This window comes from Zootoca vivipara, chromosome 1, assembly GCF_963506605.1.
Source record: "Zootoca vivipara chromosome 1, rZooViv1.1, whole genome shotgun sequence".
NCBI lineage: Eukaryota > Metazoa > Chordata > Lepidosauria > Squamata > Lacertidae > Zootoca > Zootoca vivipara.
The window spans coordinates 115,163,800-115,176,263 of NC_083276.1; the positions used below are offsets into that span (position 1 = coordinate 115,163,800).

The 12,464-nt window shown below is 43.7% G+C and overlaps 1 protein-coding gene across 4 annotated transcripts in view; it reads left to right on the top strand.

The window, feature by feature from the left end:
- The first annotated feature begins 8,790 nt into the window (after positions 1-8,790).
- LNPK (lunapark, ER junction formation factor) overlaps positions 8,791-12,464 on the top strand; it is a 39,625-nt gene continuing 35,951 nt past the window's right edge. For 2 of the 4 annotated variants that reach the window (XM_035134854.2, XM_035134872.2), the window contains exon 1: positions 8,940-9,042. The gene's annotated coding sequence lies outside the window, so the exon portion shown is untranslated. Of the gene's footprint in view, positions 8,827-8,939; positions 9,043-12,464 lie in introns of those variants that run through there. The other 2 variants (XM_035134879.2, XM_035134863.2) reach the window with 2 other exon arrangements.

The following is a 12,464-nucleotide window of genomic DNA, read 5'->3' on the forward strand; positions in this document are numbered from 1 at the left end:
TTTCCATGCTCTTTTCTCCTGAGATGAATCTTCTACCATAATGTTCTCCACTCGAACTTTGCTCTCTAGGCCTGGCATTCAAAAACTATATGTAGTAATCAGGTGATGATTCAAATTATAACATGTTGGTGGAAGGAATGCCTCACCTTGTCTACTTTCTTGCTGGAGTTTAATAAGAAGGGGGAAAAACACAACCCGTTTTATTTTTTACAAGGGAACTAGAGCTGCCTTCCACTTCAAGGGCTGAATTCTGCCTTGGGCACACTGTAGCTGCTGCTCACATGGCAGGAACTCAACCTGGTAAAACGTCTTGTTGCAGAAACAGTGCATTTGAAAAGCATGCAAGGCTGGGCCGTAAGTTACCATAAATATTAACAGGCACAAACATGGTCCAGAACAATAGAATTTTCCTCAATACTTCCACCGTGAAAATGGATTTTGTCTGTATGTGGGCATGCACACGAGGCAATATAATTTAAAGAAATGCTACTTTTTTAAATAAAAAAAAGTACATTTAAGTCACATTTTTATTTTTAACTGGAACATAGCAATATTTTACATGTGGATCTTGTTACACGAATCGCTTTATGCGCCTTCCATTTAACATGGTCGTAGGAATTACGAACTGCGATTTTATATCATTTATAATCTTTGTAGTCCTTGCCATTGCTTTTTACATGTCCGCGTCTGGCCTTGAGAAGCCTTGAAACAGTGCCAAAAATATTTATTGTCTTATTTCTGCATTCTGGTTCTCCCACTGTTCATTGTCTTGGTTGGAAGCCACAATCTTATTAGCAGAACTAGTTCACATTATTTTACTGAAAACAATTACGTGCGTGTTTAGTACCGCTTCACAAGCTAACATGTAGTTCTGCATGAAACTGTGTAAAACGCACAAAAAGCCCCAGACCTCCCAGTTTTTAAGTTTTAAACATTAAAACTGTAGCTAAGAACATAACCATTTAAGGCTGCAATCCTATTAATACTTAGGAATAGGTCCCATAGAACTCAGCTCAAGTAAAAATGCCTAGGTAGAATGGTATGATATATGATAAGCTGATTGGCATATTCCTGCTTATTCTCTGTACTCTCATTATTTGTTCTCATGGATCTATCAGGTTTCAATTATTTGGGGTCAAGTCTTGTGTTCATTTGCTGACCAAATGCATTGCTAGCTGCTCCAGAGAAGTTTGAATCAATTATACTTTTTAATTATGTGTCCAAATAGGGTTTTTCCCACAGACTGGCCACTCGGAAGTTATGCCTATATGATGGATTTAACCTGGTTTGAGAGTCATCCCCACTCCCCCAGGAACCGTAGTTCTATGCTGGGGGAATAGGATCAGAAAATTATCGGCATCCTCATCAGATTGTGACTCCCAGGATTATTTGAGAGAAGCCATGTCTGTTAGACTGCTAAATGAAGGCTTAATAGTTTAATGCTGAATGGGTTGCCTACAGTGTCAAATTCTGAGTTAAGAAAAAATATGACAAATTATTACATCCACTGTTCTTTTCTTAAATACATAAGTTAGGCTATAGTTACTACCCTATGAAAGTCAGTGGTAAAGGGTCCTGTTGATTTCAGTGGGACAATTCTTTACCTGGGTCAAATAACAGAATTGACAGCAAGTAAACCAGTGCTTTGCTTTGGCTGAAAAGCTGTGATACTTGAGATACAACTAAATAACAGAAATATATATATAATTACATACTATGTTTGTAGTTTAATTTGTAGTCTTTTAATAATACCATAACCCAAACTTAATTAAATAGTTATAATAAGAGAAACTGTATGCACTGTGCTGGGTATTAACCATGCCTAATTAGCTACTGTTTCTAATATCACAGACACGAGCAAAGTATGAATACGATGAGAATATTATGACTTCTAGCCTAAACACATTACTAGGGAGAACATTCTAGAATGGAAATGACGCCACAGACTGTTTATACTGACTGAGGGTCTAAATAAGAAAATCCACAGATATACAGTGGTACCTCAACTTACGAATGACTCGACTTACAAATGTTTTGACTTACAAACAAGGCTCCGTCCGTCATCTTGGATGCAGTTTAGATAGGATTTTTTTGACTTACGAATTTTTAGATAGGGTTGCTTCGACTTGCGAATTTTTTCTCCCAATGCATTCCTATGGGATTCGGCTTACAATTTTTTTCGACTTACGAATGTGTGTTAGGAACGCATTAAATTCGTAAGTCGAGGTACCACTGTATATGGCAATCTGTAACCACACATCTATAGAATGCATTCACCCATATTAAATGTAAATAAGTTATTTAAAAATACACTCATACTAAATTTAAATCATATTTGAATGACTAGATATCATATAGCCCAGAATAATAATAATAAAGTTCTGATTTCTAGTGAAGCATGCTTAGGATATCTTTTTTCCTGTTGCGTTTTGACCAACTGGTTTGTGTGCTTGCTTTTTGGGAAAGCTGCCTTGCTTGCCCATAATCTGTGTGGTCTGTTATATCCCTAAGATAGCTTTAGATCTGGTACATTAAAGGATAGAATTTGTGCTGAAATGACCATCCTGTGTAAAATGAACACTTTTGAAGATGGGCAAGTGTTGCTCAATGGTGACTGTAAATACCTTGTGGGTGCAGAGTATGGATGCACAATGGCAATGCTTCCTAGTGGCGTAGCGTGGGTTGCCAGTGCTTGGGGCTGGGGGGCTGGGTGGGAGGGAAACGGATGGAATATGCACGCACATTCAAACAGGGGCATACCCAGGATCAAAACTGGGGGGGGGGCAAGCCATGGTCGTTCAGGTTGTGACATTTCAGCATGGAAAAGGCGAATTAAACCAAAATTTTTAGAAAGTTATATATAATTATAGCAGTGCTTTATTGCGGTAGTTATTACAATTATTTGCTTGAAAAAAATTAATTTTTATTCTAGTTACATGTCTTATACTAATATCATTTTTCTTGGGTTTGAAGAAAACTTGTTCAAAACTTTCATTTCAATCCAGTCCTGATTTTCCTTGAAGAATTTCCGATGGACGCTCATCAAACACAACCCTCTCCCATTGTACTTCTGAGCCAGGTCTTTACCCTTTAAAATTTAATTTTCTACATAAATTACTTAACTTACCTTTTTGGAACCAGTTTCTTATATCCATTTAGGCAGCCTCGATGTCTTCTAAATGTAAATAAGAAGGTAAACTAATAGCGGGTGGCTCAGTTTAGCGGCGGGAGGCTCAGTTTAGTGACGTGGAACTTACTAGACCCCTCTAGAAGATTCCCTCTTCTCTCTGCTAGAGCCTGCTAGAAACCTCTCCCTCCCTTGAATCCCAATGGCTGGTTGACATAAGATTCTTCTACCAGTCGCTAGGTGGCTCTAGATCAGGCATCCCCAAACTGCAGCCCTCCAGATGTTTTGGCCTACAACTCCCATGATCCCTACCTAACAGGACCAGTGGTCACGGAAGATGGGAATTGTAGTCCAAAACATCTGGAGGGCCGAAGTTTGGGGATGCCTGCTCTAGATACTTCTCGGTTTTTACACCATTTCAGTGTGATAAACAACTGATTATTTGCCATCGCCCTACCTAATTTTGTTTCGTTTCATCACTTTATAACCATTTAAATTTTGTTTTGCTTTGGGGGGTAGCTGCCCCCCTGCCCCTCGCAGGGTACACCCATGCATTCAAATGCCTAACAGTTAAACCTTCACCCTTAAATTAATGAAGAGCTCTAATTCAGATAAAAACGACCCATCTGAGAGGGTGGGGCCCTCCCTCACGTAAGAGTTTATAAATGAGGGATCTGATCTAGGGGAGATCCTTACTGTACATGTTCTTCTCTATCCCTGGGAGCAGTTGAGGGTGTCAGCTGGAGGGGGAGGAGCTCAAGAGAGAGGGGGGAAAGGACATTTGCTGCTTTTCCCACACTGTAGAGTCAGCATCCCACCTCTCCTAAATATAGCAATGAAATGTGCAAGTTCAGGACTGGCACAGCTGGGAAAGGCCTCACCGGGGCCTAAAAAGAAAGAAAAACAGTATTTTCCCCTTCACCTCTTCTCAACCCCGACTGAACAGCAATATAACACTCTTGAAAAAAAGCACTTTCAGGGATTTTTTTTTGGGGGGGGGGATATACTACATTTTGTTGCAGACCTGGTCCATGTTCACTAATTGGCCTTATGGTGCCAATTTAAACAGTCATGACTTCCTCCAAAGAATTCTGGGAGCTGTAGTCTTTTAAGGGTGCTGGGTGTAGTAAGAAGGCCTCTATTCCCTTCACAGAGCTACAGTTTTCAGGGTTTATCTGTGGAGAGGGATTGATGTTAAATCACTCTGCAATCTGTAGCTCTCCTAACTCCCAACATCCAGAGGTCTTGAGGGGAAGTCATGACTGTTTCAAGTGGTATCATTGTTGGTGTCTGCCTGCCTCAAGAGACAATGGACTGCACCTTTGGGGGTGAAGTCAAACTGCTGCTTTAGGAGCACCAAAGTGACCTTCCCAAGGCACAAGCCTGGGCATTGTGTATGGAAGTCTTGGGCTGCCCAGATGACAATACCCCCCACTCGGCCTCACTGTTGTGCTCCAAAGGAAAGCAAAATGTTAGGCACCAAATTGGCTGCAGGAGTTGCCGAAAAGAGGCGTACAAGGCATCACTCAACTGTCCTAGGGAGTCCACTCTGGATTTTTGTAGGGTTTACGCCAGGCATAGGCAACCTTCGGCCCTCCAGATGTTTTGGACTACAATTCCCAACATCCCTGACCACTGGTCCTGTTAGCTAGGGATCATGGGAGTTGTAGGCCAAAACATCTGGAGGGCCGAAGGTTCCCTATGCCTGGTTTATGCCTTAGCATTTTCTTCTCCCAAAGATATCCCACAAGGCAGCAGAGGCTTTGGAGTCAGTTTTCCTTCTCCTATATGGGCTACCTTCCCAAGTTGCCGAGCCCCATCTGCCCCTCACTTTCCTCTGCAGCCAGGGCCGGCGCGTCCATTAAGGCAAACTAGGCAGTTGCCTAGGGTGCCAAAATGGAGGGGGCGCTGGCACGATGGGGAGCGCTCCTGGCTTTGCAGGACTCGCTCTGCCGCGTGACCGCTGTGCCCCGACGCCACCTACCCGTGTCCAGAGTGGGCGGCAGCAGCGGCGCTGGTACAGTCCAGGCATGCCCGGAGTGCCAAGGGCAGCAGCGTGTGGAGGACACATGGGGCAAGAGCAGGTCTTTCCCGCGGCGCGCGTGCGCCAGAGCCGGGATTTCGGCTCCAGGCACCGGCGCCGCACTCCACTTCTCGGGCAGGTGGGAGCAGCTGCTATTTCGCCCGGGGGTCCGTGGCTGACACTCGAGGGCAGCCAGAGCAACCCAGCCATCGACGCCACAGGTAAGCGGGAGGGGCGCTGGGAAGGGAAGGGGGTGAAGGCTGGGCCGGGCCCGCAGGGAGGAGGGGGCGCCAGAAGGTGATCTCGCCTAGGGCGCAAAAAAACCTAGCACCGGCCCTGGACTGCAGCACATGCAAAAACTGCCTTCTTGACTGTTGGACCTACTATTGTCTCATCTGCTCAATCCGCTGGAGCCTGTCTTCTTCACATGCAGGGGAAGCCCCTAACTTGCAGGGGGGTTGAGACACATTGGCTACCCTCACCTGGTTTAGCTGCCCAGCCGAAGCAGTTCCCGGGGTATGGCCACTGTCACATGCTGACAGCTTCTAGGAGCCATGGGTGAGTGCAGGGTGGAGACCGAGAGTGGACAAGCTACCCCAGAAGGAGCATGATGTGTCCCCCACCAGAGGTCCTATCCTTTTTCTTACACCAGATATTGCTTTAAATATATGTTATGAATGTGGCCCTATTGTGAGGCAGTATATTTTAATATTCATACAAGTGAAACTGTCTGACCCCAACTGGATCATTTATTTTGTGGGCAGTTGCCGCCCTCATACCATCTGACCCTCATAACTAACTAGAGTTCAGTCTGCAACATCCTGCCAAACGGTGAGGATAATTTTACCACTCCCTTGATTCTATGAATTTCTGATTGCTATGTGGGAAAATGATCTTCAAAATGCATGGCAGGGTAATAGAGGTGGCTGCCTGACAAAGCAGATACATGCACATTGTGGTAACTTACCAGTCTGATAATCGGCTGTCTACATTCACCTACACTGATGATAAAGCGAGACCTTTAATCAGTGTTGATGGAAGTCTGCAATTTTATAAGCTTCACAGTACTTGCAAGATCATAGGATAAAGCTAAAATCTGTTTCGTTTGGATAGTTTTCACAGGCCAACGCCCACTGTTCCATTATGCACTGATCTAAGGTTCTGTGGTCTCTGTTGTGCTTATTCATTTGCTGAAAAAAGGTGGGTAGGGCAGTTATACCGTATACAGACAATTGAACAAACAAGAAGACACAGAGCTATCCATGTCACTCAAGTGCGTAGAGAAACTTATGCAGGTATGCCCAATATTCAAATACCGTGGTACTTTGGTTCTCAAATGCCTTGGTACTCAAACAACTAGGAACCCAAACACTGCAAACTTGAAAGTGAGTGTTCTGGTTTGCGAACTTTTTTTGGAAGCCAAACGTGCTCTGTTTTGAGTGTTATGCTTCCGTTTTGAGTGCCACACTTCTGTTTTGAGTGTTATGCTGAGGTCTGTCTGTTTTTGCTATTTATTTTGCATTTTTGTGGCTTTTTTTGTTTTGTTTTTGCAACTGTGTGGAACCCAGTTCGGCTGCTGATTGATTGTGTGACTGCAGTACATTGTTTATTGCTTTCATTTTATGGATCAATGGTCTCGTTAGATAGTAAAATTCATGTTAAATTGCTGTTTTAGGGGTTGTTTTTAAAAATCTGGAACGGATTAATCCATTTTGCCTTATTTTCTATGGGAAAGCCCGCCTTGGTTTTGGAATTGATTTGGTTTTGGAACGGACTTCCGGAATGGATTAAGTTTGAGAACCAAGGTACCACTGTACTATCTGGATCGGAGTGATTGTTTCACTCCATAAAACTGGTGTCATGCCAATTTCCATTCATTTCCTCCTCATACCCAACCCTTTCCCCTTTTTCTTTTAATCTGAATATACACATATATTGTAAGAAAGATTTCTGCAAGTTAGGGGAGCTAATCAATAGTTAAGAATGACAAGGCTTCTTCTATTTCCCAGGAACTTCTCCTAGTCAGCCAATTGCCAGAAATCCTAATTTTTGCAAAAAAAAAAAATTCGAATTTTTTTTGTAAGTATGACCTATAGTATATAAAGTATACTTCATAAGTATAAGTCAATTACTTCTGGATAAATGTGGAAGCAATCATAATTAATAGAGCTCTGTCTTCAGATGTGCCTGCCTTTGAGAAATTAGTTAAGTACTTTATCATGAACAGATATTGTGTCCTACACGCAAATTTCAACTTTGTACCAAAAGGACTGCAAGTTGCTCATATGACATTGCTTTTTTTTTTTGCACCTTGGAGTCTGGTATATTTCTGACACACTAAGGCTGGAGATAAGTACACTGCTTCCTTTTCACACACACTTCCACCTCTTCGTTCTGATAATAAATATTGAAGCTATTCTATGGAATCAGGTGATCAGCTGTAAGAATACTGTATACAGTATTTGTCTGAAACAAAAGAACTGTTGTAGTCAGTTTACGAACACCAACAGCTGCTGTTACAACATGGTTACAAAATGACTACCGGTACAACATGGGGGAGAGCTTTTTAGCAATGTGTAGTAACAATTGCAGAGAGGGGTAAGAACACTTTTGGGATGTGCATCTACACCAAACTTTAAAGCACCCCCCCCAATAATTATGGGAACCATAGTTCACTCCCAATAGACCTAAAATTCCCAGCACCCTTATTAGCACACTACAGTTTCCAAGATTATTTTTGGGGTGTGTGTGTGTGGAATGTTTTTCCAAAGTGTTCTAAAGGTGTGGTGTGTGCTGGTAAACAATAGTCCAGTAGATACTGTAGATCTTATTATTGCTTCATAAAACTTATATACTGCTTGATCGCAACAGAAAAATTACTCAAAGCGGTTTGCAAAGAAGAATATCATCATGTCAGCGAATCTTTTATGGTGTATTTGCCAAAGAACCAGTCCTAGCCACTTGGGGAATTCCACCCCCCCCCATGGTTTCCAGCACAACATACTTTGGGGCTGAAATAATGGCTTGCATTAGGGAACCGATTACAGTACTTAATATATTTAGAAGCCCTGCCCGACAAGTAACCCCAGTAAATAAGGAGTCACTTTCCATTCCCTGCTGGCTCGGAATAAGTGTTTTGCTTGGAAAGCACGCATTTCTAGCTAGTCAGCAATAAAAAGCCCCTTCGGAAAATACTATTTCACTCCTTCCTTCCACCTCCAGCGAGACGCGCTCTCTCAAAACTCCCGCGCAACATCCAGCAGTCCCCCCACCGCCCAAACTAAACTACCGGCAAAGGGGCGGAGCCTGATGTGGACGGCTGATAATAGGAGCAGCGAGGAAGGGACAGGCAGTTGTCTTACTGTATTTCTCCCCCTGCTCACCTTCGCCCCGCCTTCCTCCCAATCCTGCTTGTTACGTTGGTTCCTCTGCCCTCCCGCTCAAGAATCAAGCTCGGCTTGTCTCTTTGCCCGTTTTCTGAAGGCAACTTCAGCTTGGCCCCCAGAGCAGGCGCGGGAGAAGCGTCTTAAACAAAAACAAAACACGCACAGCGCGCGTTGCATTCCAAAAGCAGGTTGTTTTTATTAGCCTGACCGCCGCGGCGGAGGCGGGGCGAAAAGCAATTGACCCTCTTCCCTTTTCCAAGATGGACGCTCTGCGCCCGTTTCCCCCGCAGGTAGGACGGTCTCTACTACACGCCGCCCTTTTCCAAGATGGCCACGCTGCGTGCGTTGCCAGCGCTCGCACGTCGTTCCTGGATTTGAGGGACGTGGAGGAAGTTGGGGGCGGGGAGGGGGGCAGACGAGGCGGCAACGAGCCTCCTCCTCGCGGCAGTGCAGCTTCAAGCGGGGCGGGGAAGGTGCGCGTTCAAAACCGAGGCGCAGAGAAAGAGGTGTGTTCGTGTGTGTGTGTGTGTGTGTGTGCCGTCTGTAGGAGGAACGAGCCTGGCTGAGGGGAAACTCGGAGGGAGAGAGAGGCAGGGGGGAGGAGGTCGTGTGGGAATCTGGTAAAAGTAGTAGCTGAAGGCGGCCTGTGGAGCTCAAGGGGGGGGAGAAAAGGGGGCGGGGGGCAGCGGCTCAGGAAAGCAAAACAAGGGGAGTTGGTTCACTCAGCTCGTCAGAATTCGGCCCAGTGAACCTGTTAAGTTAGACCGTCCACGTCCAGAGTGAGTGAGAGAGAGATTTGACAGAGTATAAATACCCCCCCTCCTCCTGTCTTGCTCTTTAATCCTAAATACTGTACGTGGGAACAACGTTAGCCCAGCAGCCCTAACCCCAGTTTACCTGGGAGCAAGACCCATTGAATTCAGTAGCAGTAAAATCTGGGGGAGAGGTGGGGCGGTGCCAGGAACTCTTTGCATGTTTTCAGGCGTGGTTTTTACCAATATCACAGGCCTGGTTTTGAAAATCGATTTTGGGCCAGGGTGAGGCATCCATCGTGATGATCACGTTTTAATTTAAACCCCAAAACAGCATGTGGCCTATGATACAGTTGCTTGGGGGAGTTTTCCTAATGGGCCACCATAACTACCTGAATTTCTCCCTCCTACCTATGTTTTAAAGGCGATCATAATCAGGGATCATTTTGTGTGTGTGTGTGTCTGTCTGTCTGTCTACACACACACACACACAAATCCACATATACATATGTACTTACACACTATTTATTTATCTGTCTATACACACACACACACACATTTATACATATACACATATACTGTACAGTCATACCTCATGTTGTGTCCGCTGCGCTGCGGGTTGCGTTTTTTCGTGTTACGAACGCTGGGTTTTGCCGCTTGTGCAAAAGCGGTCTGCGCATTTCGCGCATGCGCAACAGCGCCGCTCGGGTTGCGGACTTTCTGGTCCGTAACCCGAGGTACCACTGTATATGCACACATATATACACACATATGTAACTGTATGATATGTGTGTGTGTGTGTACGTACCTCTGAATGTGTGTATATCTGGTAAATTTAAAATGATTTGGTGTGTTTCACAGATTATTTATTTTGTGTAAATGTGATGCAGCGAGGGGAGGAAAGTTGTGTAAGGAAGGATCCTAGTTGTGGCAAAGTGTGCACTACATAGGCACCCCCACCCCCATATCTCATTCATAGGTGGCGCTGTGGGTTAAACCACTGAGCCTAGGGCTTGCTGATCAGAAGGTTGGCGGTTCGAATCCCTGTGACGGGGTGAGCTCCCGTTGCTCGGTCCCAGCTCCTGCCAACCTAGCAGTTCGAAAGCACGTCAAAATGCAAGTAGATAAATAGGAACCACTACAGCGGGAAGGTAAACGGCGTTTCCATGTGCTGCTCTGGTTTGACAGAAGCAGCTTTGTCATGCTGGCCACATGACCCGGAAGCTATACGCCGGCTTCCTCGGCCAATAATGCGAGGTGAGCGCACAACCCCACAGTCGGTCACGACTGGACCTAATGGTCAGGGGTCCCTTTACCTTTACCTTTAGACCCAATTCTGGTGACTTAAGCATGAGGGCAACATTTGATTTTCCTGGTCTTGGGACTGATTCAAAAGGAATAGCATATTTTGGGTTAGCTGCTGTCAAGTATGAAACATTAGTTAAGGGACCTTAAAGGTGTGTGTCATTACTGGCTGAAACAAGTCACTGGTTTTTATGGGGTTGTTTGGTGGTGGAGGAGGAACCAGGAGAAGTCATCCTGTTTGGGCTTTCTGCCTTGGTTGATGAGAAAAAAACATTGCCACATTCTTCCCAGTCTACTGCCTATGCCCAAAGCAACCCCACCACTTTGCTTCTTTGTCACCCTGTGTGATTTTAAGATAGTACCTCTAATAGCATCTTATTAATTTTCAGTCTATAACTATAGTACCGTATCTGTCATGTCTTTGAGAACAAGTACAGGCATTTGGTGTCCACTCTGGAATTGGACATGTTAGAAAAGCTTAAATATATCATTTTCTTCTGCTTCTGGCATTGTTCCTTTGGGTTAGTAATTTACCCACTTCAAAGCTTACTACATGTTTTTTCAGTAATTGCCCAGATGTATTTTTGCTGAAATTGTGGCTTGGCAGTGATTTAAATACTCGAATAACGTTTTCTTCAGCATCCCAAAGTGCTTCTGATCTCACAAGGAATGTTCCCTGATGATGAAGTAAATATTGAAAGTGTTGCAGCTTGAAGATAAAAATGTAGGCTAGTGGATATGAAGGAAAACTATGTGCTAAAACTATCTGCTGCTCCTCAGTTGTATAGTTGCTTTAGTTTGCAGCCTCCATGGCTACATTTTGTAAATACATTTTCGGGATAAACTATGTATGGTTGGGAAGCAATGCAGTTTGGCCCTCGGTTTAGGGTAGCAGCCTTGATGATGATCCATTGATCCCTGAGTCCAGTAACAAGTGTGCAATCATAAATACCATATATGGTTTAGTGTGCAATGCAATTCTATATGTTTGTTAAAAAGCAAGCTCTGGTGGGTTCAGTGGGGCTTAGTTAGAAGTGAGAGTGTCTAGGACTGTAGCCTGAACTTCAGGAAGGTTAAATCTCTCTGTTTGTTTGTTTGTTTTAATTTTATTTATATTCTGCCCTTTCCCCAAACTGGGACTCAAGGCAGCTTACAAAAATTCAAACAACATGATAAAATACCAAAGCTAAAAATATATAAACAACAATGGTTAAGAAGTTGTTAAACTATTTTAGAATTATATACTGTAAAAGCAAATCTATGAACATACAGATAGTAAAAACAGCACAGCCCTTTTAAAATGTGGGTTTTTTTGGGGGGGGTGTTATTGGGTTGTTGTTTTTATTTTGATTATTTTGTGGTTTTATATTTTGATTTTATTCTGTGAACCGTTCTGAGATCTCTGGGTATAGGGTGGTATATAAATTCAATGAATGAATGAATGAATGAATGAATGAATGCTCTTTCCTTAAAAAACAGCCAGTTCCCCCAATCCTGTAAGAATAAAACAGTCTTCACCTGCCAGTGGAAGGACAGCAAAGAGGGAGCCCGTATAACTTCTTTAAGAAGAAAGTTCCAAAGTTGGGAACAGCCACCAAGAAGGCCTTCTTCTCCCATCTTCCCACCAAATGTGCCTGTGAAGGTGGCAGGAGAAGGGCCTCCACTGAACATCTCAGAGCATGGGGCTAAGCTGTATTTTTTTTACATAGGAAAGAACTCTTTTTGTTAGTTGGATTATGATGATTTAGTTTAAGTTTATATTTCTGAGTAGTACAAGTAAATATTATAAAATACCTGTTTTCATTTTTTTTTGGGTAAAGGTTAATGTTTGTGTAACATTAACCCCTCTCCTCATGTCTAAGAAAATAATA